The sequence below is a fragment of the Anopheles maculipalpis genome, chromosome 2RL, assembly GCF_943734695.1.
Source record: "Anopheles maculipalpis chromosome 2RL, idAnoMacuDA_375_x, whole genome shotgun sequence".
Classification (NCBI taxonomy): domain Eukaryota; kingdom Metazoa; phylum Arthropoda; class Insecta; order Diptera; family Culicidae; genus Anopheles; species Anopheles maculipalpis.
The window spans coordinates 49,557,551-49,585,500 of NC_064871.1; the positions used below are offsets into that span (position 1 = coordinate 49,557,551).

The following is a 27,950-nucleotide window of genomic DNA, read 5'->3' on the forward strand; positions in this document are numbered from 1 at the left end:
ATTGTTGTAATTGAGTTTCCTTATATTGTAAATTTTTGCACTAGTTTTTTAATGTTTCTTCTTCTTTCCGTGTAGTTCATAATGGCTTGTTTAAAACCTGCTATTCCATTTGCTTCTTTTCTTATGTATGTATTTCTTAACGTTGTTTTTGTTCTTTTCTTAATTGGAATAATCATCGCTCCTTAAAATCACTCGAATAAACTATATGCATCTCTTACATTAAAAATATTCATTGAAAACGATCAGTTCACGCGCTTAAGCTCACCCCTGTTTGCAGGAGAATTACTACTAAACTGCTAAAAGAAAAATCCCTATCGCTAAACATTACCTAACCTAATTCGTATCGTAACTAGCAGCATCCAGCCATCTTGCTGGTAAATTCGTATTTTGCTAACATTTTTTTCTTCTTCATATTATTAGCATGCATTATGTTAGCAAGACACAAGGGAAAAAGGGGTGTAAAAAATGAACATAAATCGTTATGCAACACTAAGTCGCTTTTCTTTTGAGTTTGCTTCATCGGAGAAATATTGGAAAATGCGCGTCAATCAGTAGTTCAACCGTGGCATTATTTCATTCGAATGTTCGCATTCAAATATTGGAGAGTGTATGTGTGTGTGTGTTTGTTTGTGTGAAAAATGGAGAGAGAAAGAGAGTGGTAGTTAAATAACTTTTTGGGGTTTTTTTTCTTCCTGTTTTTACCCACCCGCAGTGGGTAAACACTATTGCAGAGTTTTTGATTTTGGGTTTTGGGATTTTTATAGAAAGTACAATTATGCATTGGATAATTTGAAATTTGAAACGATTTCTTGTGAAGTGAGAATTATTTTGAAGAATCCTACGATCGAAGCAAATAAAAAACAAACAAACGGAAAGATGAGGACAATTAAACAAAATACATTAACTAATGAGAGAGAAAAAGTATGGCAGCCAAGCTAAGTAATGAATGCAATGAATTTCACAGACAAAAAGAAAAACGAATCAAAACTAGCATGACAAAACTACACTCGGTTGAATTAAATATTGTACGCACCTAGTAAATAAACTCTTCGAAGAATATGCCTGACATTACGGCCACGGGGATGATGCGTGCGATGATTTCTTTTCCTATCCTTCCCTTTCCTGTATCGCAATTTTCGAAACTCAATTTGTTGTTTTGGTTTCACTTTTTGAGAAAAACCTATGGAGTTGAAAGCGCTGTCAAACGTGAAGTAAACTAGTTGTCGTTTTCGAAATATGTCCGAATTTGCGTTCTTATTTCGAAAATGATTGCTGTCACTCCGTTTCTACTTAAGTTAGTATTTTTGTATTAAAGATCGAAATTTCGAATCGTAAATACAATTTTGTTTTTGTCCTGAATTAGCTTAGACGTTTTTTTTTTTTCGATTACATAAAAGCTACTCGTAGAACAAACTTGACACATTGGATAAGCTGATTGAACCCTTTCAACGAATGCGAGATAAATAGAGCCCTGACGAGTGAACCAATGGTTTGATGACAGATTATGTCGAACGTTTCGTTTGGAGAGTAGTTTGGGGAATGGTTTTTTGCGTCACCGAAATTACCAGATGTGCTACCTTTGGTAGGTGCCAGGTTGCAAGTCGTTTATTGCGATATTATCGAAAATGGTCCTCAGCTAAACGTGATTCTGATGGGGCAAAAGATTGTAATCAATGGCCATATTCATAACTTTAAAACCCGACTTTGGCTACACAACTACACCTCCACACTCTAGCACAAGACGCTGGCAGAAACTTGCATACGTGGCCAAATAGTGTACTTAGAGTTTCTTGTTTTTGAAAGATGTGGATCCTCCTTCCATGGGTTGTAATAATCGTTGCCGAGCTGCACGGGAATCTTTTGGAAGCAAAACTTCTTTCTACATTCGCCTCATTCGTCTTACGGAAAAAGTTACCATGATTAGGTTTCTTGGGTATGTTGCTGCATTTTGTCCAGAATTGGTAAACCCGTTCGTGGAAAACGGTACGTGCGGCACGACTTAAGATATGCAAATTTCTAGTTCAAAAGGACCAGTCCACCTTGTACACAGAGAGAGAGAGAGGTAGTCAAACGGACGAGTCGAGCCAGGTATTGAGGTTTGCGAAATGGCTTCCAACTTTGCGCCAGGATTATAGTGCATTGACTGAGCGTCCGAGACATGCCAAGACATGGGAGCCAGAAGGGGAGTGATCTTGGACGATGGTAAAAGGGCAAGGCGCAAAAACTTTTCCATCATCTTCAGTTGCGAGAATGTTGCTAAAACTAAGCACTAAGCAAAATCTTGCCAACTTTCGTTTGCATGCGTGATTTTTTGGTAAACAATACTGCCTAATTGAGCATCCGGAAAGAAATATTTCTTGATTATTCTTCTGTTGTGCTGCTTTCTTCTTCAATATTTTCGATAGTGTTTTAGTTGTTTTGGTTTGCTTCTGAACTATTTTTATGTTGCATTCGTTCGTTTTGAAGTAAAATTTACCTTTGATTTCTATTTCTTTTGTTTCTTCTTAGTTTTGGTTTGGAGATTGTTTCTATGCTTTTAATTTTTGTTTTTGTGATTTTTCCGTCTTAGTTTTAGCGAGTGAATTTATGTAGAAGATAACACAATTTTCGTCTCCTTTTCACTTTAAATAAAGAACCTGTTTTCGATATGATTTTGATGAGTTTGCCCTTGTCTATGGTTTTACCGCGTCAGAATCCAACACACATTTCTCACACAAATTAACCGAACGGAAAGTGAGGGTTGTCCTGTAACTTAAGCAAAAGAAAACATAAATTGTTTTACTGCGCTTCTTCCTGCGTAATGCTATCCTTTTTCCTATTTTTGTACATGGTGCTGGGAGCTCCCCTACCTACCAAAAACGATCGCGAGAACCAACCAGTCGTAAGTAGTAGGTGAAGAAAGTGTGTTTTTGATAGTCCTGTACGGTGCACCCGTTTCTGATGCATTCGTTCACTCGTTCCGAAAACTGTTCCGAAAGGAGGAAATTTGTTTGAAGATTGGTCTCAGAATACTCTTGCCTGGGACACCAGTTTCTGACGTCTTTTAGTGTTGCTACTGGGGTTCTTTTTAGTGTATGCTACTGGGGTTTTTGCCTATTTCTTCTTTTTTTGTGTCTTTTCTATAGAGCTTTTCACATATAGGGGGGCACCTTTGACCACTTGTTCTTCGACATATCGTTCGTCACATCAGGCTCGAAATGTAGTTGTAATAGTAGTAGGTGGTGCTCCGTGGTCAGTCATTTTGAGAGGTTAATTAAGAAAATATTTCGCTTTCGCTTTGCTATTAGAAATAATTTGATTACATTTCCGTGCCCCATCGTCACAAGACAAGCTGACAAAGACGAGAGACACTCTGCTTGTAGGTGAAAGTGTAAGTTTGGGGTGAAAGGGTTTGGGTGTATAGTTGAGTGACCTGGCGCGCCTCTCTTTTTCGGTAACGTAACGTTTTCGCACTGCCGATAACCAAGCAACGTCTTTGCCGGAAATTGTTTCTACCGAAAGGAGTTTCGTGCCGCAGTTTAAGTTTGTTGCAAAAACTGACGTCTTTAAGTGTCGTGTTTTGGAATTTGAAGCTGGTCCTGATTTTCTTAAAGTGTTTTTGTATTTTATGACGCAGTGTAATTTTTGGGTTTTAAACCTAATTTACGCCCTAAACTTTTTGTTTCTCATGTTTCGTTTTAGGGTTTTGTTTGAAATGGTTTCATATTGACTTTTGTATTTTTGATTGAAATCTTTTTCTATTTCATCTTGATTTTGGAAGCGATTAGACTATCTTATTTTCTTTTGAATTTTGTTTACTTTTGATAAACTTTACTTCATGGAAATTTATATTTGTATGAATTTGTTTGTGACTCTGACTCTTTTTGCAAATGTTCAAAACTATTTCTTTGCTATTATTGATCAATTTTCGAAGCAAATTTTTGAATTTATTTTTCAAATTGCATGTTGCAAACTATTTTTTAAATTTAATGTATTATTTTATTATTTGTAATTGTTGATTTTTTGTCTTGACTTTTCTTGACTTTGAATTACTTTTTTTTGTTGTAGAGCAATAGTTTTAATGAGATTTTGATTTCTAATATTTATTTTTTAGATTTCTTGATATACTTTTGAACCTTTTTGATTTGTTTTTGTTGTAAGCCTACGTTTTTTAATACATGCCTGGTTATATTTTCAGTATTGTAATTCCGGTTTTCGTATCATCTCATCATAATTAATTATTCCATCCGACCAAAACTGCTAATGCCTTCGAAAGGGAACCTGGACTACGTTTAGGAACTTGTCTTTTGCTCAAAACATATTCATATTCAATGAAGCGTAAACTTGCGGTGCAATTTAACACACAAGACTTTCCTGTTTTTCCAAGATAGGAAGATGAATTTTGCTGCGAAACCGCAGTATATACGCATTTCCGAACCGATCCTGATGAAATTCTATCGAGAAGATTTGTTGCGTCTTGAGGCTGTGGTGGGACTGGTAAATAGAGTTTGCATCAAAGAGAATTTTAGCAATTCATCCGCTTCCTGTCCGAGTATTAAACCCTGTGTACCCATTCCGAAAAAAAAAGGAAAAAACATTCCCGAAACGATTTCCCGAATGCTCAACATCCCGATAGTCCAAAAATTCCTTACGAAATGTTACGCTATTGCGTGTATTATTAATTTCTGATAGACACCACATGATCTGGATCTCACTGTCGCTCGCTATTCCGTTCATAATAATAGTTTTGCGTTGTACTTTGGAGATTTTGGGAGATTTGTTTATCCTCGTTATTAGTAAGTACGGGTTGGAATTTTGTGGTGGCCCTTTTTTATTTTGTTTGTGCATGAGTTTCTTAAAATTGTGAACTGTTCTTACGTGCCACGGATCTACTAGAGGAAGGAATAGAAAATGAAATTTTATCCCTTTCCACGTTACAGCTTGCCCGGAGATGTGCGAAAGGAGCAGCTCGAGCACACGTAGATCGATCCCAAAACACCATCCGCTGACTAACCGGATGGGCTGGACGACGGTTCGTTTGTTGTGTTGTGCCTACCCGGAGGCTGATACGATGGAAAAACACTGTCCATTCCATTCTCCACTCGATCCACGGGGGGACACGATAGTTTTGGAGCTTAACAAATATTTCAACTGATTTGTCCTTGCTGTTCTGTTTCAGTAATTACAGTGAGAAAAACGAATTTCCTTGAGATATGTTTTCTGGGTGGATTAAAAATCTAACAATAATTGGTCGATAAAATATGATTTGTGTGAGAAACATGCTAGACGCTGACGAGTGGTTTTATGGTTTTTGATAAACATAAAGTTGAGTTTTGTTTCCTATTTATCGTTTGATGGTTTGCTATTAGTCATATTTTCATTAAAATGGTGACGCAAAAGAAGCAAAATGGATTCAATTTCTTAAGGGTAAGCTTCTGTGCCATAGTTCCCTACGAGTAGTCGAGTTGATTTTCACGATCAAGTTACAGTAAGCCCTACACGCATTTATCCCGCATATTTATTTTTTTTTGTTAAGAATTCCTGTCTAGAAATAGAAAAAATAAAAAGAAAGCTTTTTAGTATCACATTTCCTCTTTTTGCGCTTTTGGACGTACTCCAGTATCCTCCAACCACACGCTGGGACTGGCTGAGTCCGCTGGGTTGGTTGGTTGGATACGAGGACGCGTATGCTCCAAGGAAATCATCTCCTTGCGATTCCCTCACTGTGCAGGAAGCAAACTGCTATTATGCTATTACGTTAATATGTTGTTTGTTAATCAGAAACAAAATCAAGAAACTAAATAGGATCGTTACAAAAACTGGATGCCTTCTTTCGCAATCCGCGACACTTCTTCCCAAAGCAAATCGGGAGAAGCGTCCGGCTGAATTTTGTTTTTTTGGAGGAACTTAGTAGTAAGAATTAGTGACTCGGTTGTATTAGGTGATGAGTTCTAATTTAGTCGCACACAGAATCTTATCGCCTTTTTTGTGTTTCGAAACAGTACACCAAAGTGTTTTCGAATGAGATGCCACTTTTAAATGTTTCACTTTGTTCTCTTTTGTTTTGTTTTGAGCCTTTAATTGATCTGTTTTGTACGTGTTTATGCTTTCTTCTTTTGTTTCTAATGTTTGGAAGTGATTTTAAAAATCTTTTGCTAATTATCTAAAAGATTTATAAATTGAACTCTCTTTTGCATGAGTTTCTTTTTTTTCCTCGAATGATTTGTTTCGTATTTCATTATATGCCAGCATATTGATGATGGTTTGAACGATTAATTTACCGCTTAACAAAGCTTAACAAACAGTGCCATTTTCTTTTTCGCAAAATAACTCGGTTCTGGTCATGTAATATACTCAATTGGTAGCTTTCAACAATTAAAAGTAAATTGGCTTAAATATCAACAATAGGATTTCATGACGATTCCTGTAATTGAGAGATTTTTTGTTTTCTTCCTGGTTTCACTGGTTTTTGGCAGACATTGCAGGTTGATTGATTTTTGTTTGTTAGATTTCCTATGTTGCAATAAATATAACAATCTGTTTCGTTTCGTTTTCGTGGTCAAACCTTCGTGCGTGCCTATTTATTCCTATTACAACTAAACAAGTGTTGATTATTTGGAACCATTTTTTTTTTCTTAATCTCTTTGGGGGCAACTTGTACCACAGTTGCATCACAGTCAAACAAAGAATGATTTATTCTTTTTCAAAAGTTTGGTATCTTTTTTCAGTTAAAGAAACATCAACCTGCAATGGGCTTTTATGTTCTTCCTTTTGCTTTCTAATTGTTTCGTTTTTATAAATTCATTTTGGCTATATTTTGTCCTAATTGGTTTAACAATTGATTTGCATGCATGTTTTCTATTCTCCTTTAAAAAAATGGGGATTTTTAGAATTTTTGCATTTTTTTTTCATGTTTTGTTTCGTTTTGCATCATTTTTGAGTAACAAAACAGAACCGAAAGCATAAATATCACATTTTAGAGATTCAGTTATGAGCTTTCGTGTGTTTGTAGGTGTGTTTCGAGGTTTGATTTCCGTTTCTGTTCTAACCGAAATAAAAAATGGTTTAGAGTGAACGAATTCCAACACTGGATTTGTTTTCAAAGGTTGGTCAAATCACTTGCATCCAGATTCGTATTTTTGTCCATTGAGTAGCACAGATTGCTTGGTAAAACTGGGTGCTCCTTGCAACATAAGTCAAATGTTGGCCGTTGTAGGTTGTTTAGTGGTGTGACAGTGTTTTGGGAGAGTTTTTTTTGCGAGTGTTGGTGTGCGTGTTTGTAAGAGAACAACCGTTTAGAACTGTGTTAAAACACGTGTATGTTCGAAACAAAACATTCCAGTTTTTGTTTATTGCTATTGTTTCTTGTTTCTGGCGATTGTGGGTTTTTGGGTTGGGAAGATTAATTATAGATTGCTATAAGAAAGAACACACAACGTACGATTTAGTGTGTGTGTGTGCGTTTTTCTCTAATGTATGTACTTGTTTTCTTCACTGGGGGTTAATTGAAACGATTCTGTAATATGTTGGTGAGCAAAAATTAAAAGAAGCATGTTTAAAAACTAAATCCTGAGTATGTTTAAGTTTTGTTCGTTTGTTTTTAAAATGTTTGTTCATGAAAACATAACAAAGAGCTTGTTCGTTATTAGTTTTTTGGTTTGTTTTAGCATTTGAAAAAAAGGGTTATCAAAACAATTCACTAATTACTAATTTAACTTCTATTATTAATTCATCTATCTTGTGCTGTGGTGATGTAAGGATGAAAGAAAATCCCTGGCCAACTTAAGCTAATGCGTGAACTTTCCGTGTTTTCTTCTGTTTTCTTCTTCTAACCCCCAAGTCTGTTTTTGGCAAATGTACGTTTGAATAGTTGTTCTGGTAAAGGGTGTGATAAAGCACTTAAAGTAATAAATCGTTATATAAAAGTAGCAAGAGGGTATTAAAATTATAAAATTGGAGCGATGCATACTTTTGAGTGTGGTGAGAATGAGTGAAAGTGTGCGTTTGTAGTGTTTCGTGTGGTTTGAACAAAGATTTGTTCTCTTGGTTCTTTTGGATTTTGTATTATTTTTTCTTCTTCTGCTTTTGATAATAATTTAGCTAATTTTTTTTTGTTTCGCTGAATATTGTTTTCTTCTGTCAAAAGGGCTATTAAGATTTCGTTTTGGCGTTTCCGGTACTTTTTTTTGTTTGTTGTGTATGAATAATTGTTGGCAAAAAGAGAATTGATGAGATTGAAAAACAAAATAAAAATCAAAAAAATCATAATGCAACCTAAAGCAATATCCAATCGAGCTGCGCAAAACTGGCGCTCTACACGAAAACGAAAAATCACATAAAAACATAAGATGGTGTTATACTTCTCTGCAAGCTCTCTTGAGCCCGTTTTTTCCCGTGCGCTGGAAGCTTCTTTCCACTCCAGGATTTGCCGAGTTTCGCCGCCGCCGCCGTCGTCAGTATTCGGTCCCACGTTGGTATCACCCGCTGATAGCCGCTGCAACGCTGCAAACGCCGTCCGTGCTGTCAGTTCCAGTCCGTTCCCAGAATTGCTGAAGTCTCATCGGTTCTCCGGTTTGGCCGGTTTGCTGTATGCTGAAAGGGGAAAACGGTGTTTTCCCCTTTGTTGGGATTTAGAATTTTCTCCTCCGAAAAAGGCCACGTACGGATGTCCGAAGAAAATAGGGGCAGCATTTCCCCATCCTAGTTTGTTTTCCTTTCTGCCGATCGCCCAACACGAGGATGATTTTCTCCGCTTTTTGGAGGAGGTTGGCGAAGTACGTGGCGTTTAAGATTTTCCATCTTCCAAAGCTGAACCGAGTATCGGGTTTCGGTTTGTTTTTGCCTTTATGGTGTTTGTGCGTGGATATCTATATATATATGTGTGTGTAGATGTATGTGGCGAGGTTGGTTTTGAATTTGTGTAATGTGCGTCTGTTTGCGTGCAGCGTGTGTGGGTGACACGTGCTGGCTGCTGGCGCTGTCGTCGTGACCGTCTTATTCGCGCAAAGACGTTTCCTTGTGGTCGATGAGCCTGTCGTCGCACAACTATCGACACTCGCTGTTGAAGATGGACAAGATGGCGTATCAATATTTTATTCGCTTGAATGCATCATTCGCGAAGGTTTAGGCGTAAGTCTTCTGATTTCTTCTTGTTGCTGCACAGCTTTTGCTTCTGCTGGCCAGGGGTGAGCTTTTCCGACGCAACTTCTTCACACACACAAGGCTCTCTTGTGCCTTATTCTCAATGAACATTCTTGGCCGGCTGGTTCTTTCGGGTGATTTGAACGAGCTTGATTATTCGATTGCTTCCATTTTTTCAGGGTTATTTCAACGTTTTACTGCTTCTTAGTGGACATATTGTGTGGCGTTGTTTGCTCTGATCTGTTTCAATAAAGGTTCACACCGGTCACGATGGTTTTGGATAAGCTGAATCCAATCAATGATATTAGACATTGCATTTCGCAGTCGGATTTTTTGGCTTGTAGACTTGTTTGTTACACGTTGGCGAGTCTGTGTTTTGAACTGAACTGTGCGTTATCTGCTGAGAATTGTACTTCTTCCGGGATGTTCTTCCAAACATGATATTGTAGATAGTTGATGTCTGGTGGGTGAGTTCGTTCAATTCCTTCTATCTGTAAAAGGAGAGAAAAAAAAACGAACCATAGGTGTCTAACTGAGTTTGCTATTTCACTTTTTCTAACAAACTGAACATCATAAGCAGATAAAATAGTAAATCTGAAACGCTATTGATTTTAAACTACACGAAACACGAATTCAATGGAAGAGTCAACTGCTCAAAGATTTTGTAAATTCACTGAACGGATGTTGGAGAAGAGTTTGATATACACTCGGCCTTTAAAAACTGTTCTCCTTTCAATGGCCTTTTTATTTTACTTTTTTCATCCTACCTACGGGTAATTTTAGTTGGGGACTTGACTGTTGCATACAAAACAGGTCCCCTGGTAGGGCTGGTTGCAAACTATTTTATCCATATCGTCTTAAAATATTTGTGTAATTGAAACATTTTTTTATTCATAAAGGACGGCCTGGCCGTATTCCTTAAACATTTTTTTTAAATATTGCAGAATATTTATGCCTTTTTTTAACTTCATGAAAATCATTAACACTTGAGGAAAATAAACCTTGAGGAAATAAAATAAAGAAATTAAGGGTCCGAGAGCAATATCTTGATTCTACGGTGAAATTTGAGAAATGACACGAAGCTGTAAGAGATCTCCTTGAGAGACGGAGGCAACGTTAGGGTGCTTCGATCTATTGACCATTCATTCACAACTACCATTCACTTGTGTAGGTTCAACGTCACTTTATTCGCTATCAAACATCAATCGCTCATCAATCACACTCAGTGATAGCACAACTTAAAACCATTCCTATTTATTAACAAATTTTACCTTTTTTTCCATTTCAAAGTGTAGGTTCAACGTCACTTTATTCACTCCATTTTGTACGTAGGTTCAAACACTTTTTTGTTGTAGACTATTTCCGAATCGGGATTTCTGTAGCATTTTCGACAAAACTGTTCCGTCTATTTTCCGGTTTTATGCATTTGAAGTGTTCTCCATCTTGGAACATAATTTAGCTATCAACTTTCATTCACTGTTATTCATTGCTTCACTTGATCTGAATGTTATCCTTTTTTTGGGCACTGTTTGTAAATGTTTCGTTTTCCTTTGCGCCACAATGCTTGCAACACTGCACTTCACTGCACGCACTAGTGCTGCATCTCACTGCACTACAGCACTGCGCACTATGGATGCATGTGACTTCTTATGTGTGCGCACACGCGTTGGCCAATCGAACTGGTAAACCGAGGCACCAAAGTTACCGTACGTTTCCATCGACATCGTCGATCGAAGCGCCGGAGCTCTATATATCTCGCCAGGAGAATAAAGTGATGTTGAACGGTAGATGGACTTGAGCGAACTGATTTTCTAGCTCGCATCGTGCTCAGCAGGAAAATGTTTTCGGGCACAAAAATCATGGTCAAGATCGTCCAGCCCCGAGCCGGTTTCATCTCGTACCGATCTCTCTTTTTGGTCTTCTGCGCAATACGTTGAGCGGTGCGAGCAGGAGCGAGCACGGTTGGTTCCGGTTCTGGCTGTAGCCGGTTTTGACCGGCTACAGCCGCCAGCGAAGGATAACGGATGCAGCGAGGCGCGGTCGCTGGACACACACACCTGGACCGTACGGTGGACACGGTGATGCAGATGAGGATCTGCACACGTTTTTCATCCGGGAAATTTCCATCTCGAGCGCTGCAGATTGGGAAGGAACTAGTTTTTCCTGTTGCTTCATAATTAGAGAGTCTCACATAGACGGGAACGGGAACAGGATCTGCTTGTCCAGATGCAGATGTGCACGGCCAGCAGCCAGGGCTTCGGAAAGCTGATGCTGGGAACGGATGTAAAGGTGGTGACCCTCAGGATGCTGTTGTACGATGCTGGACTGTAGTTGAGCTTATCGTTTATGGCGGATGATTCTGGATGTTTTTTTTTTCTAGATTCAACAGGGGGCTGCATCATTAGCATATTATATTATTTGGACTAAAAACGGTTTTTTGGGTAACAATAATGATGGAAAATGGAAAACTTGAATTGCAACGGAAATTTTCGTGCATGAGAATAAATTGAAATTAAATGTTTGATGAGTTCAAGGTTAGTGAGATGGTTTTATTGGTTAGTGGTTTGAATTCGAATGTCCATATAAATTTTCGTAATTTCTAAGTTACAGCTAAGTGAAAGAAAAATACGGCGTCGTGCTGTAATACTCAAATAAAGAATAAGCTAAAAATTTGCATTTTAAATTATTTAAAATAAATCTACAAAGTTTGCTATAAGATTAATGATTATCTATGTATGTGCTTTTTTTGATAATTTTTCAATAATAAATTATTACTTAACATCCCAATTTCAGGCTGCACGAGGGTGATTGCCCAGCGTTAGGAAAATAGCGGTTGGTCGACGAATAACCACTGTGAGGCGTTACGTTTTTGTGCCATACAAGCTTGCGTACAAGCAAGCGTTACGTGGATTGAGCGGTTCGTTTCACCCTTTTGTTGGTGGCGCTATTTAAGAGTTATAGATTTTATGTAATTTAATACATAATTTTACATTCAAATTTTCATAAATTTCAATTTTATATTGTATTAAAAATAATCATAAAATAATCCATTGCTTATAGTCGGTTAAATGAGTTAAAATAGTCAGTATTGACATATAACTTCACGCTGCTTTATCGTAAATATTTTGAAAATAAATCTCAAATACAACATATGGCCAATCATCAAACAAATGTGACTTGGTGAATAAACAAATGAAGATTTAATTAACAACATAATAACCTTTTTCTCCATTCACATCTCTCCAGGAGGGAGCCATTCTCCACAAAGAGCTTCTTGTTGAGTGGTATAATAAATTAAAACCAATTCTCAAACCATGCCCGTTATCGACATTCAATTCGGACTTCTTTTGTACGTCCGTATGTGCATAGATTTGTGTAGTGTTTTCTTTTTAACGTTCTTTTCGGTCAGCCTCAACCAGAAGACTCTTTAAAGTTCACGCTGCAAAAAGCATCACGAACAATCTTGCAGACATGATGCACACAAAGAAAGGTTTTATTTTCCCATTCTGCTTCAGACCACGGATCCAACTATTGAACAGGTTTTTCCTTGGTTTCCCTAACGGCTTTCCCTTCCAGCTTTCTCATTGTCGCGCGCCTAGCCAAGCGAATTATTCTCGTTCGGTGGCCTTGTGTCTTTGCCTTGTAGCTATCTTCACCAGTTCTGGAAAAGTGGTTGGAAAAAAGGGAGGGAGCGGAAGTCGTCTAAGGCCTCCAGGGATGGTTGGGTTGGGAAATTGTCAACCAACCACTCTAGCACACGACGGCGATGACGATGACGACGACGACGACGAGGGTCACAAATGCGATGATGTAGAACATAATCCGTAAAACACTTCTGAGAAACGGCCGGTCGGTTGGCCACGTCGTCGTCGTCCGTTGCACTGCCATCTTACTGGCCTTTCTCGGCAGTCGTGGAAAATCGATGGCTGCTCCTTTGGTAAGTTTCCAAGTCACCGGTTATCGTATTAGCAACTCTTGGACTTTGAGATGCTTTGTGTACGTTACCTTCCGCACAATGTGTTCACGGATGTCTGTATGTGTGTACTTGAGAAGGAGCCAAGGAATGTACACAACTTGTTCCGGGGGTTTGCTACAAAATGTTGAACAAACCTTCTCGATGTCAATCACAGCACGTGGAGCGAAGATATTAATGCGCTCGTGTGTACTTTGTTTAATATCTCTAACATAATTAATTAAACCTAACGAGCTCTAGTTTCACGTAGAGAGTTGCGCTTCGGGAATTGGTCTCGTAGTGAGTCTTCCTGGGATGGTTGTTTATTTTGAATCTGTTTGATTTGCCAGAGAATAACTAATATCGGAAGAAAAGCCCCTTTTGGTGAAGGCTCTTATTATTTTTTTTTTTTTTTTTTTTTTTATTCATGAGGGACGGCCTGGCCGTATTGCTTACAATAAACTTAAAATTAGTATACTCCTTTCCTCTTTGCAGGGAGACATTTCCTTCTCCGAGCTGTGAAAGGGCACCATATCCCGGGTGTGCTCGGTTGTTCCGTTGCGTGTGTTCCGTCATCCAAAGCCAAAGTCGTGTTCCTAGCGGGGGTCTTATCGTGTGAGGGTACCTTATCCCGGGGTATGTCAGGCGTATCCATGCTCGTGGTCCAGATGGTAGCGGGGGTCTTGATCATTTTCCTTTCCGAAAGTTCCTTGATTTTGTCCGATTGTTGTGATGAAGTCTCGATACTGTCCTTCTTCACCCCGTCGCTGGTTTGTCCGTCCATAGCATAGGCCGATGCAATTTTTCCATACGCTACCCAACCCTTCACGCATCGTACTCATTCATACATTCATTCATTCATCCATTCATCCATCACCATTCATACAAGCGAGGTACAACATGTATAAGACAGACAAACAGTGGGAGTAAAGGGGGAAGGGGATCATACTAATAATCCGTTAGCACGGCAGAAGAGAAAGATTACTCTCAGGTAGACCTCGTCGCAGTCTCCCAGCAGGTCCCGAATTGGAGTATCCGGCAACTTTCCAATGCCCCGGACTGCGTCTAACAAGGCGGGTCGAGCAGCCTCGTATTCCACACAAGACCATAGAAGATGATCTATGTCATGGTATCCGAGGCCGCAGCCACATACTTTGGAGTCGACCTGTCCTATACGCTGGAGATGCGCGCCCAAAGCGAAATGATTGGACCTAAGTCTAGACATCATTCGAATGAACGCACGATCACCTGAGATGCCGTGGAACCAAGGCTTCAAGGACACTTGGGGAGTGATCGAATAAAGAAACCTCCCGAGCTCATCGGTGTCCCACAAACTCTGCCACCGAGCCATGCAGAGAGACTGTGGGGCACGCATGTACTCGTGAGGTAAGATAAGCCTGTCGAAAAAGGACCCTTCCGAAGCACCCTTTTTGGCCAATTGGTCTGCCTTTTCATTGCCGAAGATACCGCAATGTGCAGGCAGCCAAACAAGAGATATCCGGAATGATTTCTCAAACAATGAGCTTAAGACCTTTAATATTTCTTTTACGAAGTAGTCCGGGCTCTTAATAGCCTTCACAGATTTTAATGCTTCGACAGCGCTTAGACTGTCGGAGAATATAAAATATTCGTCTGGAGGACAAGCACTTATTATTAACAAGGCGTAAAAGATTGCGGCGAGCTCCGCTACATATATCGAGCATGGCTGGCGTAGTTGGAAATATGTCTCGGATACAATGTTATATACGCCAAAACCGATGCCCTGCTCTGATGAGGATCCGTCAGTATAAAAATGGTTGCTGTTACAATGGCCATACTTTTCCACAAAAATGCTGGGAATTGCTGTCCTGCGAAGACTATCGGGGATAGACTTGGTTTGCTCTCTCAACGAGGTGTCTACTCTAAACCGGGAACTGCAGGACCCTGGTAAGCTGGCACGATTTGAATTAGCTTGAGTGCTAGGGTGTACCTGTAAGGAAGTAAAATCTTGAAAGGTTTTCATGATTTTACATTTAGAACCTATCTCATGCAGTGTTCGAAAGTTCTCGATTATCAATGGGTTTGATACTGTAGAGCGTACGAGAAGGCGAAGCGACAGTAGCTCAAAACGGAGCGGAAGCGGCAGGGGCTCTTATTATGTACGGATTGAAAAAGTAAAGTCAATAAAATGAATAAAAAAATAATATAAAAATTGTCATATTTTTGGGAAAGATTATTTTGTCCAATTTCTGCTTCATAGTCTCTACAACAAATCGTCAAGACGGTGTTGTGCCCACCCTATACAAAATCGGTTCAAGTTGGTGTGTCGGTGAGACATTGCCATGGCAACACGTTCGACGTGAAACGACGACTACGACAATAACGACGTCGTCCGGCATGTCTTCCGAGTCGTCGTAGTTGGTTCCTTTTTCATCGCCCAACGACGACGACTCCGTACCCAAGTTTCCCAAGTGCCTCTGCTCTATTAAAGGGAGGGGTCGGAAAATGAGTTTCTTCCCTTCGAACGGCTGCTGCTGTTGTTGTTGTTGTTCGTTTTACCCATTTTCCAAAAAACCCATAAAAACGGGGACTGGCTTTGGTAAAGTTGTGGCCGAAGCAAGACGCTCGGACGCCGCTCGGCACTAGCAGTGGTTTGATGTGCCTTAGGTGTATCGTCTCACCCCCCATTCACCAACACACCCTCCTCTCGTTGCTAGATGCCGGATCGTCATTACTTTACCATCACACACACACACACTCACACACACACATACACACACATACACCCAGCAAGAGCAGTAGAAGCATCGTTTGTGTCGATGGAGCGAGAGTTTCCATAAGTCCCCGCATTTTCCCTTCGAAAGGAAAACTTCGATATGTGTGTGCTGCAGTGTTTCTGGTGACTGCCAAGCATAATAGATGTGGTGACCCGAGCGAAATAGGAACCTTAAGGCACTTTGTTCACCCGGCAGAAGGAAGGAGGAAGAAGAAGAGGACGTGATGAAGAGGGGCGGAGAAAAAAAAAAGTTTCATAGAAAAGAAGAAACTAAATGGGAGAAAGTTTTACAAAAAGGAACACTGAACCCAGATCCGAGGAATTTGTGTGCTCGGACTCGGACGAGTGCGCTGGCAACGATGGGCCAGATGGAAAAGATCGGAGCATTTTATTATGTCTTTTTACTTTATGATGATGCTCAGCTTGTCAGCAAATTTCATACCATTGGAGCACCATTTTGGAGCCGTCTTGCTTCGCCTTCTTCTACTTGTGGCTAGGAGAGTTATGGCTTGTAGGGCGTTATGTATGTACAGCCATCGAAACGTTCGCCAAATTACGTCTGATTTCTCCTATCACTAAACATCAAACACTGACTCTGGCTAATGACTGAAGGTTATAGTGAGGAACTCTCATCTCATCCACACTACACGCTTCTGTGTGGTTACACATTACATGGATCATTAGAAGTGCGAATGCTCACCGAAGAATGTTTTCGGTCCCCATTCTCGAAAGTTTCCGAGGTCGACCGTAACGGACAAAGTTAATTTCTTTCCATTTCCAGTACAACCATGTTCGAGCGCATGGTTGATAAAATTCTTGGAGCTTTTTTCTCCGGCTTTGTTGCTGCTACCAACATACAAAACGCACACTCAAAAATGGGGGTTTGTGGGTGGTTTTCAATGGAAAATAACTTCGATCGTGCAACTGTGCAACCTGGCTATGGAAAGCGAAAGAGTAGTGAAGCTAGATTAAAATGCATAAATTAAAATACCTTCCATTTTGCAGCACCAAGACAAGACCATCGAAGGGATGCGTTCTTCGGTTGGTTCGGACTCGGGGCTCCGGACGCTCCAGGTTGTGCTGCTTGATGTGCGAATACAAGCTAATGGTTAAGGTTTGAATTTGCATGTTTCCTGTTCCGGATGTAAAAGGATGGTAATTGGAGCATTTGCTCAAGTGCATTGAACATTCAGTGTTCAAAGGTGTCCAACCCGGCGGACGGTTGTGTGTGTGTGTGTGCACAAGCCCTTTCGCTTGTCTTCGAAATCTAATTAAAAAGCTGACCCCTAGCTGACACCGCAAAGACACCCAATGCGCTGAAAACCCATCTGAAGAGATCCCCGGTCTCTTCAATTAGATTGTGCCTTTTCTTTCAATCAATCGAGAAAAGCGCAATTGAGGATTTACTGATTTAATTAAACCATTAAGAAACTTTAATATTTGTCCCATCCGGTCGAACATCCGGGATATCCGAGCTCGCCGGGGGTTTGGATAGGAAGCAGCGCGAGGAGATATTTCACTGCCAGCAAACAGCAAGCAATATTACAAATACCTAATGCTGTGTGCTGTGTAATTACTTTACAGTTTTATTGCATTAATTGATTAGAGTCTTGTAATGAGTGATGCGGTGCCTTAACCGTGCAGCAGTCTCAAATTAGAAGACGGTGAAGATCGAGGAGCAGAACGTTTTCTTGTAATTATAACTGCAGAATGGACCCTGTCACGGGGCCGCAGGAGATTAAAGACGATGGTGTTCCATTAGGCTGGAGCGTAACGCAATTACCAACAATCAGTACACTGTATTGATATTAATCGAATCATTTCATTACAAAACTTTGCATGAGTTTCATCAAATAATGGAGTCTCTAATGTGGCCAGGTACGATTGATGAGCTAAAATATATTCATCACCGAAGTGGAGTTCGGCATGGGCGACGTTTGCAAACTCTTGGTATCGATTTTTGGCAAACGCCCTTTTACAATCGTTCCACCCGATTCTCGAAGGAACTCACACAGTTTCGATTAAGGTCCTCTGACCCTGGTGCAGGCTAAGAAAGAGAAAGCTACTAGCTAGCTAGGTTCCAATCGTACCAAAGGCAAAAGTAGGTGGACTTGAATCGGGTGCGGGTTTTAAAACATAAAACATGATAAAGTAAGTGGGCGTTGGGTGTTTGTGGCTTTGCCGTCCATGTTTTCTAAGAGTGTCTGCCCTTCATCAAAGATAACTCCAAAAACTATGGAAAATTACTTTAACATCACCCGGCACCCGGGCAATCGATGGAACACCGAGGGGTGTACGTGCACGAAAGGAATGGTTTCGGTACGGTTCAGTCATGGCCAGTTTTTCCGGCCATTTTTATGTTGTTGCTGAGAGTCAGCAGCAGCAGCAGCAATGGGTTTTGATGGGTTGTTGGGTGCCCGATGCCCTTCTCGAATCGATCCATTTGTCCGAGAAAATTGCGAACGAAGCAGGAACCTATTTTCATTGGACGGACACGGAATAGCCTCAGCACCAGCAAAGGAGGAATTGGTCTATAAACTTTATAATAGTTATATCTACGGGCGTAAGTTTTGAGCACCGAGATTTCTGTTGCTGGTGCTTGGTAGGTGGGAAGGGATTAGGCGTCAGGCATCGTGGCAAGACAGCATGGTGGTATACCCACCTAACCCTGACTCCCCACAACCCTATCTTACGCCCCCCCGGACCTCACCCCCGGTAGGACGCCTTATTGGAGACCAAACCAAACAGAGCGAACGGGGATGGGGTTTATATATTCTTCGATCCTTCGAGGCAATCTCTTCGTTTCACTCTTTTCCGATGAACCTTCTACAGTTGGCGAGATGGTGAGTCTCTTAAGGACCGATACAAGTGTGCTCATACTCACACACCGGCACCGGACAAAGATAGGACACTTTATCTCGGGATGAGTATGGCACCCCGGACCCCGTAACCGATGGGTTCGGCTGTAAAGCACGAGGCACGTAATGGCAGGGGCTGGCGGTTTCCAAGCTAATGTGTGTGGCTGTGTGCGCATTGGAGCCATCCCAAGAAGATCCCATTCAGCCAAGCAAGCTGAAACCCGGGGCCCCAGAGAACAAAGCTGTTAGTGCCTCATAAATTGACTACGTTGGTAGAGATACGATACGGTAAATTATTCATCATTGGCGAATTGTGTGCAGACGGGAAGAAACTTATATTTATTCATAATATATGCTTTAACAACTTACACTTTACAGCGTTGGAATTCCGGTGTAATGAAGACAAAAGGAACCGGATGTGCTTTACAGGCACGGTTTAACGAAAAGCTTTAAAAAAAATTAAAAATTAGAAAGTTTGTTGAAGAAATCTCACTTACAAAATGCTACATCTTACTGAACATGATCTTGAAAAATGGGTTGTAGTGTATCGCCTATGGTAAGTTTTGACGTTTATTCATCCATTCAGCCCAAAATGGAGAAAATGTATCGCCCGAAATGCTAACAAGGAAACCGAGAAACGATGCCATTCCCCGTGGTGGTGTGCCATTCCATTTGCTTAACCTCTTGCAAGTCCACTAACAGTCGGTGCAAAGTCCTGAGCCAGTCGGTCTGCCAGCTCGCCCAACGCATGCCAGCGCCTTAGTTCACACGGGCGCCAAGCGACGGCGAGATCGAGACGAAGAGATATGATCATAAAGAAAAATAATGGCCACTATTCCCAGAGTATGTATTAAAGTATTCAACGACTCACCATTGGCACCGGACACACTAGAATATGAATGTTGGCGCTGCTGCTGGCTGGTTCGCCGGTAGTTCACCGCCGTCCAGTTTTGCGAGTCCAACATTTTATGATTAAACATAAAAGTTTTGTGTGAACAAAAATTATGACATAACCGAGCGGCGATTAATGTTTAATATAGTTCTGTTTCTGTGTCCGCACCACTTGTGGAGAGAGGAACACTCTGCTCCACCAAGTAAATGACTCCGAGAGGGCCGTGGGTGACACATCTTTGCGCTTCCAAATGGCACGGTTTACTTTTAACGGTCCGGCAATGCCAGAAAAAGGGTAACGCTACTTGAGGGAAAAACTAGGGAACAATAAAGCATGTTTTGCTGATAAATCTACGCTGTTGTGAAAAACAAAACGTGGCGAAAGTTATGGCCGTTCCAAGAATTCTAATCGCTTACGACGCAAACATGGCGGTTGGGAAAACCCATTCGTTGTAATGCATCCCATTTTGAAGTAGCGCGCGTTTCCGTGGGCCTATTAACAACTTGTTTCACTAGCCAATTAACCCCGACCCCTGCCGATCTGGTCACCGAGAACAATCGTAATGGCAGAAGTCATGACACGATTATCCACAAACGGGACACTTAGACCTAGAGGCTCAATGTTTTCCAATGTGCCGCGTTTTGGTTAGGGCGAAACAGCAGTGAAAACAAAAGTAGCCCAAAACACCCTACCGAAATCATGACATTGGCCCGAATCTAGCGTTAAAGGTGGCCTTTAAAATGGCGTCCCGTCCTAGCATCCGCTATCCACCAACGGGATAGTAACGCCCGTTGCTATTCACCCCGGAAAAAGGTTGTGCCCTTGTGTGACCGCATCGCATTCGAATGAGGCAACGGAACACGACGATGAACTTTCCCGAAAAAAGGAGGAAAAACAGGACGACCTTACACGCGACCCCTTCGTATGCGGCGCTGGCCGACGTCGGTTGACGTCGCGAAATAGGGGTGCGTCTTTTAAGGGTGGTTACTCTTTGAAAATCTAGTCCCTGCTAGTCGGGGTTAGGTTTGGGATTTAGGTGACGCTGCAGCTGACATTGTCTGGCTGTATCGTAATCGTTCGTGCAAACAATTGGAGGAATACAGAGGAAATGAGAGAGCTAGAGGACCGGATTGAGGGATATGGTGTATGAGGATGTGTTAGCTCGTATTGGAAGGCTTTCGCGAACTGGAAACGATACACGGTGGTACAATAAAGGTGCTATAAGGGATGCTGCTTCTAGCATGTGATGGATGTGGTTCGAGTGAAAAACAGTTCGTAGAAATACAAGGCCAACATATGGTTAATCTGAGCAATTGAATAAATCCAGTAGTTGGCTGAACAAGGGAAGGAATGAGAGTGTTTAAGCATGATACACCAAGAGACTTTTCCGTTAAGCTATAAGTATTGTTCAAAACATCTAGTTTTAAATTCAAAAAATCTTTCCAAACAAAAAATTCAACGGTTTTCAACTATTAAAAAAGTGCTTTTGCTTTGCTCAAATATTGTCTTTTGGCACGTTACATAGCGCGACCAGTTTTAGAGAGTGCAAAGATACGAACCTTTTATTGATTTTTAGATAAAAATGACTATTATTCTTCTTCTTCTTGGATTAACGATCTTTAAGTTCACGTCGGCCATTAAATGGTTTACTAGATTCTTCGATACCACGTAGTTGGATAGTCAGTCCTCACGCTGGGGGTACGGTCCCGGATGGGATTTTAACCCTGTCGTTTGAAGACGAAAACGTAGTCGTTACTGACTATAAATTTAGAGTCTTTAGAGCATGTAAGCTGTGGTATTATATTTTTGAAGTACTTAGGATGTGGGTTTTCAACCATTTCTCCCGATAAGTAACTTATAAAAACCGAATCTGCCCGAAGGCGAATCTGCCCATAAGCGGACTATGCGTGGAGCCTCCGTTTCCAAAGGAATCTCAAGCTAAGGCCCGAGACAAATTGATTGTTGTAAATATGTAAAACACGAAGACGAAAACGAAAAAGTGACGACGAGACATGGTATTCAACTAGATTTTGACAGTTGTTAAAAGCTACTTGCGCTCTAAGAAAAGGGTCATTCTGACCATAAAGCGTCAGCCTAGTCGGGATGTCTTTCACGCAGGTGACGCCGAGGATCGTAAATTGATACAGTGGAAAAAAGGAAAGGAGCATCGGTGGAAATGGACTGAGCAATAATTGTGAAAATTCTTCAGAACGTGATGAACTGGGGCCTGATTGCTCGGCAAAATCGGCAAGAAATTGGCTATAAAACGGCAAAAAATTGCAAATAAATAAATAATTATGACAGAGTCACAATTTTGCCATATACTGGACGATTTCCGATGACCAAAGAAATGGGAATCGTTCTTTGATCCCTTCCCCTCTCCCTTCCCGTAGATTGTACGCACTATCGTCCTATTAGCGGATTGCAGTTTGTTATGTTTATTTGTTTTTTTGTTTTGTTATTTGTTTGAGATCTAAGGTCTTGACGTTGGCGGAATGTCTGGGTTCGATTCTGCAGTAACCTTACAAGGTTATTGTGGCTCGGTTCCATGCGTTTTGCAGGCGTCAGGATCTCCAGCGACAACATTGGATCACTAAACCAAGTGAATTATATTTGGACAACGTGTAGTTGTGACTGGCGGCTTTACTGTTGGCGGAATGCGAGAGTTGGATGTTACTGTAGCTTCACAAAGTCGTAGTGGCTTTCGGACTCGTGCGTTCTGCCGATGGTGGGGCTACCAGCCACAACATCCAAATGCTGGCAACGAGATGGAGTGGCGAATCACCTCAAAGTATCCGCAACAAAGAGGGTTTTCTTGAGAGCCAGTTGATAGTGTCCACGGCACGTTGCTCCAAAGAGGCGAAAACCCCTTAGTAGACATAGAGAGGACAACTTTAGAACCATACCTGGCAGCAACAACATCCACAACCGAGTCCATCCTGGATAAGATGCACTTCAGTTGAGGGAGAAGGAAATGTCTACCCTCCAAATAGGATATAAGTTTAATGAATTGTTAAGCTAAATATAAGATTAGATTTTGAAATAAAAAAAGAACAAGTATTCAACATTTTTGTCGGCTATTTTTTCTTTGTATATGTCTCATTGGATAAGTGGAATGGAACGAATAAGCAAGAAACATGAGATAGAAAGGTTCAAATTTCAAATTCTATTGCTTTTGCATTAGGTTAAAGTCCTGAGTGCAAGATATCTACTGAAGTGTCTTTAAAAAATTTCATTAGGTGTTCTGGAGCGAATATAATGAGCAAATTAGCTCTGAGTTGAATCTGAGCTGTTTCCGAATTCGAAAAAATGTGAACAAATTGATTTGATGATATATCTGTAATAATAGGTTTGCATCCTCAAAACTATTAAAAGTTCTAAATATATTTGTTTTGAAACATGAAAACCATTTCCAAAGTTACATGTCATGCTACCATGCTATCGAGAGGGCATGCATTCTTTTCGATGGTCGATTTTTGATTCTAGCCACACTATTAGATAAACTATCTCAACTGGAACATACCGCCACTTGTCGACGACATGCCGATATGCTAACCATCTACGAAACGTTTGCTATATGTACAAAACCGATGCATTTACCACCCGCTCCTGCCGATAACTCCATGACCACCATGAGTGACAGTCCGGCGGAGGCGGTGATGGTGGCAATGACGGAAAGAGGCCACCGCCTCACAGGCCCGGTTAAGGTATCACATGCCGCATGAAGCTATAAAATTTTAAACCCAAAAGTTAATTATATATGCAAGATTATTATAAACTATAAAAGTATACAAAAGAGACTCTTGCTCTCTGGCTCGATGCTTCTCGGCATCCTGCTGCTGCTGCTGCTGCTGTTGCTGGTGAAGCAGGCTGTATGACACAACGCGCACACAGAAACGGTGCCAAAGGTTTGATAATGGACAGAGGGTCGTGGGTGGTAAAAAGGCAGAGGCTCCAGGTAATGGTAGGGGGAAGGAAAAAGGAGGGGGAAATAATTTGAAAGTTTATCTCGGCTGCCACTTTGGCATGTGTAGCGGACCGATAGCAAACGAGGCAAGATAGAAATCCCTGCATAAAAGATGAAGATGAAGGGATGGTACTACTGGGAACCTTGGGTCAGTGGACAAGGAGTGGAGAATAGAGAGAGAGAGAGAGAGAGAGAGAGAGAGATACACTGAGAGAGACGATAGCAAAACGAAGGATGTTCCTGTCGATTGGATATCCTGAGAGGCTATCGTCTCGAGCTATGCACATCGTTGCCATCCGTGTCATGGTGAAGCTTCACTCTATCCGCACCAGTTTGTACACAAACAAAATCAAGTCCTTAGTTGGAAATTTGTTTTTTTTTATTGTTTTTTCCGCAATTGTTAAAAACTAGAGCAAGCAATGATTACGGAAGAACTGATGCTTAATAACAGAACAACTATAGATTTGTGTTTTAGTCGAAATTTTTCGCAGATCACTTTTGTTACATTAGCAATTTTTGGATCTCAGATTTCCCAAGTACAATTATATGCTTACAAATGCTGGCATGTTTCTTATTTCTTACAACAAAGATACAATGTTCATTATACTGAGAGTCATGAAAAATAATGTCCATATTATGGCAATATAAATTCAATCAAACCAAGTCATAAAATCATTAAGCTAATTCCCAGTAAAATAACAAGCTGCTTCCCATTTTCATTTACCTCGATTTTTACACCAGAACAATCGAACCAGATGTCACCTACAACCGTAGCAAAAACAGTTTCTCAATAAAAATATGATTGATTGAATCAATTACCATTACTGAATAATTCATCGACTGATACCGGACACAGGCGGACAGTTCATAACACCGAAAGCATTAAGGAGACAGGCGTCACCTGGCCGTTAGCCGAGCGCTGAAGGTGTTTATTGTCAGTGTGGTTAGATTTTTGCCGAGTCCTGCGCATGATTGTGAAACTGGCACCACGCTGCTCCGTTAGTAATCTTACGAGAGTTGTCCGGTAACCCAACTACCCACCAACAGCATCCCAACCAGTGAGTTGTGTAGATCTCCGATGTCTTCGGTCCGGTCGATAGTTTAATGAGATCTATAAAATTAAACCCAACCCTTTTCCAATTTCTCGGAAACGACTTACATCAGTCCGCCACCATCGTTGATGTTCGGTTGGCAGAAGGTTGAATAGAAAGGGGCAAAACAAAATGATCCCCGGGTCGGAAGAGTATTGGACACGGCCCGCCGTTCCGCCCCAAACCAGCAGACGACCTACTATCGATCCAGCATATCAGTACATGGGTACCGAAAACCCTATGGCAACTTCCCCGGACTTGCCAGAAATGCGGGTAGGTGGAACCCTTTTTTTTGGTGTGTTGCTATCACACTGCAAAAGGAAAATGTTTCTTCTGATTAAAGATTATGTAAACTCCACCTCCAACCCGATCGTTTTGATACGGTGGGGGAACAGGGTTTCCGGGGTGGGGAAACAGTAAAGGAAGGGAGATCAGAAGTGATACTGAGGATGAAAATACTGAAATTGGCTACCAACAACTTCGGGCCCGATAGTAACCTTGCCCCGGACGCCCATATTACGCTGGGTGAATTTACCTACCCAATTTCTTGCCGGTCACTTCCATAGTTTGATAAAATGGTATTGTTTTTATTGATGAAATGTTCACCGATTTCATATTTTCCTGCCAAGCACCCACATGGTTGAGGTCTTTTTATATTTCCCATAACTTTTTTAATTAACTTGTCATCATTCTCGGTTTGCAGTGCAGTGACGTGAAATTAGGAATAGTTTCCAGTTTCCGTCCGCACTTCCAGTTCTTCCAATCCACGTTACGACGAGGGTGTTGTATCTTTGCCGGTCTCATTTACCAGAGGTGGCTCTCGTTTTTCTTTGGCCGGTGTAAAGTTAGGTCAACTTTTGCTCAACTACAACACCTAGAGGTAACTGTTGGAAAACGAAAGGAAAGAAAGATAGAATGCCATAGAATCATTCCCCACTGAGGACGGAACGGGGTACATCATCAGGGTGATCGTTATGGACGGATTCAGTGCGATATAACTTACCTCAACAGCGATAGGTATACCGGTTGACAGCATTTTCTGGATCGAAAAGGGTTTTATGGTCAATTGAAGAAATATTGTTTGATTCGTCTTATATTGCAAAGAGCAAGAATTTAGGATGGATTGGCTATTGAGTGGCGGGTATAATCAAGTCTAGGAAGAAAGAAATGGCAAACAATCTGAAAAAGAAGCTTTTACCCTGGATGCGAATTTGTGCTTGTGCAATAAACAATACTATGGAGTAGGAGTTAACGCTTTCTTAATAATAACAATAGGAGCCATTTCTGATTGGCTTAAAGTCCTCTGAGCTCACGCCGGCCGTCGAATGGCTTACTACCAACTGCCGATACCATGTACTTGGATAGCCAATTCTCACTACGGGGGGACGGTCCGGATGGGATTTGAACCCCGGTCCCGCCGTTTGAAGACCGGCGCCGCTGTCGCCTACACCACCGGGCCGCCCCTACCTAGGAGCCACTAAATACTACTATTCCTAACAAATGTTTTCATCCTAAGTTGTATTTAGTTTCATATTAAGATGTCGAAATAGTGCAATAGAGTCGAGTTCTACTAGAAAATGTTCCATCAAGCCGAGTCCTGAAACGATTCGATCATTACTAGCACATTTTGTAAAAAAAAGTCTAGAAGAGCTGAAGTAAAAGTGCTTAAACTATCTGAATTATGAGAACGAAAATGTGTATAAAAAGGCGAGAAAAACAAAAGGATGTGTCACGCGACCAAAGCTACAGAAGCTTCAGAATAAATGAGGAGTGGTGCAAGGATATGAATAGGAAAGAGGCAAGGTGTATTTTTAGATTTGGATAGCAAGCCAACGCTTTAGGTTGAACGTATGATGAATCCAGAAGTCCTGTTGCTTTTTGTTATGACTTCAATATCAATATGTTGTTTTGAGTGTTACTTGTCTTCGAGCATCGGCTCTCAGGGCTACGAATCAGAAGAAATTAGACATTGAGATTTAAAATGTTGTAAAACTTCAACGACAACATGAAGTAGGAATAAAACAAACAAACAATAATTTCAGATGCCCCTTCTTGGTCATGCCGGCCATCTAATGACTTAAGAAACCTATTAACACCACATAGTTGGTTAGTGGGACGCTCCGGTGATGGAGGCGACGATGGCGGCAGTCTTCACATGCCAGGACCAGTTTTCAATTTCTGAGATTTGAACTCTACCACCCTTGTAAACTTAAATTAACTTCTTTTTTTTATTTCTGTAGACCGATTAGACCGTATTGCTTAAAATAACTTCTTAGACAAACTTAACTGAATGAATTTAGAGAATCTGCTAGCTATACTTCACTGTATTTGTTGTTTCGTCTCATTATTTTTACCCTGGAGTCTAGGTAACTAGTCGTATCCTCAATCATCAGCGTCATATTCGCCGCAATGACACTCAACCACCAATTTCTTATCCCATTTAGAATGATTTTGAAATTTTTCCCTAAAAATCTCTAAAACTACGCCTTATCCATTGTCAACCGTACGTATGGCATGTTATCTGACCTACTCTTCAAATCTCCCTGGTCATTGCTAATCTTTAAACCACTTCCAGCAAACCTTTCCAGCAAGGATCTGGAGAGAATCTGAGGGATTCTTAGGGCATTTAATATCCCTCGAATATATTTTTCATCCCTCGAAAGAACTAACAGCACAAAATATTTCTCTGCACACACACACACATACCCGTATGTGTGCACAGCCCTACATGTAAGAAGCATAAAGTCGTTTTGTGCTAGATGGTCGATATTGCGCCACCCTAGCAGTGGTTCTGCTCTGATAGATATGGGTACAATGGCTGACCAAATCATCGCCGCATCGTTTGCTGGTGCGCGATGGTTAAGAAGAAAGTATGCAAAATCAAAGGGGTTTCTTCACAGCTTTGAACCATCCTACAAAACCTGGACACATACATGCGTAGACAGTGGGAAATTTTGTTTGTAGAGGGTGTTAGTGTATGTGTTGTTCCGAAAGGACGATATTATGGTTTCCTCAAGGATGTATTTACAACGTCGTTTTCTCGAATCGAATGGCACAAACTCTGAAGGGTGTCGTCTTTGTTTAGCCAAAGCAAGATATCGATTATTTGTATATAAGTTTGCTTGAATGAAGTATTGGAGTAAGAGTTATAATTTAATTTAATTGATGTCAAGAAAACAGGCGTCTTTAATAGAGTTTGAAGAAATAGTTATTGTCCTTTTAATGTTAAATTTAATTGTATCAATCTTTGATGAAATCCTCGAACGAATCTACTTTTGTTTAACCTTTTATTAATGCTCATTTTGTCCGAAATAT

The 27,950-nt window shown here is 40.8% G+C and overlaps 1 protein-coding gene across 1 annotated transcript in view; it reads left to right on the plus strand.

Annotated features, from left to right (window-relative positions):
- The window catches only part of LOC126559687 (DNA topoisomerase I, mitochondrial), a 524,180-nt gene that overhangs the window by 490,239 nt on the left and 5,991 nt on the right, over positions 1 to 27,950 (plus strand). The gene's annotated exons all lie outside the window — the stretch shown is intronic.